Here is a 4,722-nt window from a genome sequence, read left to right as displayed (position 1 = left end):
CATTTTTAATAAAAAATAATAAATTAAAAATATAGAAAAACTTAATTAATATCATAAAATATTTTTAAAAATATTAAAAGATAGTCATAAAAACATAAAATTCATAAAATATATAGTTAGTATATTAAAACTTTTATTTTTAATATATAAACCAAATTAAAACACTTTTATATAAAATATGTCAGAATAAAATTAAAATTACTAAATTTTCTTTAATATAATTGTTGTGTCCTGAAGTATTCGCGGCGGTAGAGAAATATATAGTTTAACGTCTTAATGTTGTACGAATATCCAGTACACAATTAGATAAGAAAGAGGGTGTTGCATTCATAAGAGACACCAAAGTTTTTACGTGAAAAAACCACGGGGCATGGCCGAGTTTGAATGAATCCACTATTATTTACAGTCGATTACAAATAAGGCCCTTCCTTGGGAGAAGGCCTTGGCCTGATGGTACAAATGTACATCATATAGTGGGAGTTACAATATATTCATGTTTGTTTAGTCAGCATGACCATAGTCGATAGGATAAAGGTCGAAAAGACCGTATCTGGTGATGGAGGTCGGAAGGACCATAGTAGGTGATGGAGGTCAGAAGGACCGTAGTCGACATAAGATAGAGGTCCGAAAGATCGTAGTTAGCAGGAGAACGGGATCAAAAAGACCATTGTCAGGTGATGGAGATCAAAAGGACCATAGTAGGCGATGGAGGTCGGAAGGAACGTAGTCGATAGGAGACAGGTGTCCAAAAGATCGTAGTTGGCAGGAGACCATGGCCAGAAAGACCGTAATTATAGGGCAGTACTCCGGCATAACTTTGAGCGTCAGGTGGTGTCCTAGCAGAAGTCCGGGCATCAGGTGGTGGTCTGGCAGAACTCAAGGCATCAAGTGGTGGTTCGGCGGAGCTCAGGGCCTCAAGTGGTGGTCCGACAAAGCTCAGGGCCTTAAGTGGTGATCCGGAGGAGCAACGACGTCAGGCGGTGGTACGGCGGAGATGAGGGCCTCAAGTGGTGGTCCGACGGAGCTTATTGCCTTAAGTGGTGGTCCGGCAGAGCAACGACGTCAGACGGTGGTCTGGCGGAGGTGAGGGCCTCAAGTGGTAGTTCGATGAAACTCAGGGCCTTAAGTGGTGGTTTGGCAGAGCTCAGGGCCTCAAGTGGTCGTCCGACGGAGCTTAAGGCCTTAAGTGGTGATTTGGCGGAGCAACGACGTCAGGAGGTGGTCCGGCGGAGGTGAGGGCCTCTAGTGGTAGTCTGGTAGAGAAACGACGTCAAGCGGTGGTCCGGCGGTGGTGAGGGCCTCAAGTGGTGGTCCGACGAAGATCAGGGCCTTAAGTGGTGTTCCGGCGAAGCAACGATGTCAGGTGGTGGTCCGGCGGAGGTGAGGGCCTCAAGTGGTGGTCCGGTGGAGCTTAGGCGGTGGTCGAGGAGGAGCTTATTCCTTCACTTCCTTCTCTTCCTTCTCTTCCTTCTCTTCTTCCTTCTTCTCTTCTTGCTCTTGTCCCCCTTTCAAGAGAAATAAGGGGTCTATTTATAGATTTCTGTAGTGACATGGCCCGTAAATAGGTAAGAGATCAAGGGTAAATGATGAGTGGTTGGATGGATGACTGATGTTGAATCCTTTGACCATGGACTGTTTGATGGACATTTGAATGTCTTAGTTATGTTGGATTTTAGTGATCTTGGGCTCGTTAGATTTGTCTCGTCGAGCCGCTCGATTCGACTATAAGCACATCATGTTTGGAAACTGTTTGGTAACCCAAATTGTGGTTTGAACCTTTCAACAGTGCTTCAGACCCTTGGTTTGGACTCATTTGGGCTCGGATTGAGACGAATTTGGTGTCGTTGGGTTTGTATTTCCGAAACGTTCAGTTCGACAAACAAATCATTTGCGTAACAGAAATAAAGTAATAAGGTACAACAGAACAAACGATAGAATTCCATAATTAATATAATATATAATTTTTAAATTTCTGCAGGAATAAATCAAGAGAAAAGCATAGCCTTGTCTATAGAGATTATTACATACGGAGTTTGGTCAAAAAGAACCGTTCAATTTTATGACAGTAAATAGTAAAAGACTAATAAAAGCGCATTGATGAACATTAAAAGCGAATTTGTGAGCATTAACTGTGCTTTTAATGTTCTCAGTAACAAAATCGAACGGTTCTATACTTCTATATGTATGTACACTGCACGTAATAATCTCTCATTATCCTTTTACTAAACAAACCCCCATTATTTCAAACCGTACATTATTTTTCGTAAAGTATTCTTATTACTCTGACTCTGTACACGCATTAAATAAAATAATAATAATAATTAATTAACTAATTGATTAAAATTTTGAAGAGTCGATATTTTTATTCTTGAAGAAGACATTGAAGAAGATAGAGTTGGAAAAAAAGGGGCATCTTTCTACCCTTACATCAATGCTTTTAATTGAAAGAGATTTTAGATTTTTTTTTTTTAATTTCACTATCAACCCAAAAAAGGTGATTAAGACAATTCAAAATGGTTGGTGTAGTTTGAATTTAAAACTAGAAATCTTGTATTGTGTTAGAGCATCTCCAACCGAACGCCAAACGAGCGTATGACGTCATTCGGTCGCTCCAACGGAACGCCAAATCTTTCGTCATTCACTTGCCGTTGAACAGTGCGACGCCAATATTGGCGTGGCACTGTTCACCCACGCCAGTTTGTTCTCTCAACCGAAAAAACGCGCGAAAGGGAGAATCGCGTGAAAGGATCGTTACCTTGACAAAAACACATAAAATGGCGTTCAATTGGAGCAGCACCACGGCATTTTGGAGTTTGGCCGTATTTTGCCGTGAAAAATGGAGTTCTGCGTTGGAGATGCCCTTACCATTGCAAAAAGATCTACTAGAACCATCTAGAATTTACAAATCTAAATAAAAATAAAATCATTTGAAGAGATATTGAGAAGATTGGTTGGAATTTTAAAATTCCTCCAACTATATAATGAATCTTACAATTTTTTTTTTAAATAAGCTTTACAACTTCAAGAAATTAAATGAGACATATGAAGATTTTTGAATTTAAAACTAGAAATCTTGTATTGTGTTAGAGCATCTCCAACCGAACGTCAAACGAGCATATAGTGTCATTCGGTCGCTCCAAAGGAATGCCAAATCTTCCGCCATTCACTTGCCGTTGAACAGTGCGACGCCAATATTGGCGTTGCACTGTTCACCCACGCCAGTTTGCTCTTTCAACCGGAAAAACGCGCGAAAGGGAGAATCGCGTGAAAGGATCGTTACCTTGACAAAAACACATAAAATGACGTTCGATTGGAGCAGCACCACGGCATTTTAAAATTTTGCCGTATTTTGCCATGAAAAATAGAGTTCTCCGTTGGAGATGCCCTTACCATTGCAAAAAGATCTACTAGAACCATCTAGAATGCACAAATCTAAATAAAAATAAAATCATTTGAAGAGATATTTAGAAGACTGGTTGGAATTTTAAAATTCCTCCAACTATATAATGAATCTTACAATTTTTTTTTTTTAAGGAAGTACCAATTAAAGAGAATATGTAATTTTTTTAACAATCTCAAATATAACTCAATAAAAATATCTCATTTTAATTTAAAAAAAAAATTAATCCTACAATAAATAATGCCTATTGTTACTTCATAATGCCGGTCGATATAAAAGGCTCCCACATCAGAATACTAAAAGAAGACATATTAACCAAAATTGTTTATGCTAATTTATTCAAGCATTTAGATAATTAGGTAAACCATTTTAGAGATCAAATTTCTGATGCCTTTTGAAATCTTCAAAGCCATCCAAAGGGCAAATTATTAGGTCCGGTCACTCGACAGAGATATACATTCGGATTTCTCTCTGTCTACAGTAAAAGCGTAGTCAAAGCACAGTTGCTGCAGTAACTGCGCTTTTACTGTAGACAGAGAGAAATCCGAATGTATCTCTTCGTCAGGTAACCGGATGTAATAATTCACCCATCCCATCCAAAGGGAGTGCTTCTGGCACACCACAACAAATTTACACTTCGAATTTTGAAAGACCAAGATTACCATCCTGAAAATAAATTAATCCAAAAAAACCATCAATTGATATTTAATATTTTAATCAGCTAGCAAGAAATATATCCAAATATTTTATAATAAGGCCATAATGGCAGAGACTTAGGTTTGGTTTGAAATAGATTTCTTATTGCTTTCTAGGATGATTTTTAGTACAAAAATTTGTACTGAAAAGTTGTTTTAGAAAGTAACCAAAAAAGTTGTCCAAACGAAGCTTAAATTAACAAAAACTCATGGCAAGAGCCAAGTAGAATATACTATATTTATTTGTATGATTTTGCGCATCTCATTATATATTTATATTAATGATATTCTAGACCTTAAAGTATCTTGCATTGCTTAATTAATACAAGGGCACTCTATTTATTAGGGGCGGGGCGTCAATAAATGACAAGATACGCCAACCCGACCTAGTATGACTTAAATATTTTGATTTCAAATTGACTTGTTTAATTAACAGGTTGGATTCTGGCCACGCATTCCAACCTATTTACTGGGTTTAGTTCTGGTTGACCCAACCCAATTTTGACTCCAAAATAATCAGTTCAATTTTTATTTCCTTAAATTTTTTTACTTGTCGGTATAATCTTCTTATTTTTGATTAATTAATCTAAAAAATATGATTAACAATCTTAATAAAAATATATTTTA

The sequence above is a fragment of the Dendrobium catenatum genome, unplaced genomic scaffold (genome assembly GCF_001605985.2).
Source record: "Dendrobium catenatum unplaced genomic scaffold, ASM160598v2 fragScaff_scaffold_390, whole genome shotgun sequence".
Taxonomy (NCBI): domain Eukaryota; kingdom Viridiplantae; phylum Streptophyta; class Magnoliopsida; order Asparagales; family Orchidaceae; genus Dendrobium; species Dendrobium catenatum.
Note: the sequence above shows the minus strand (reverse complement) of the source record.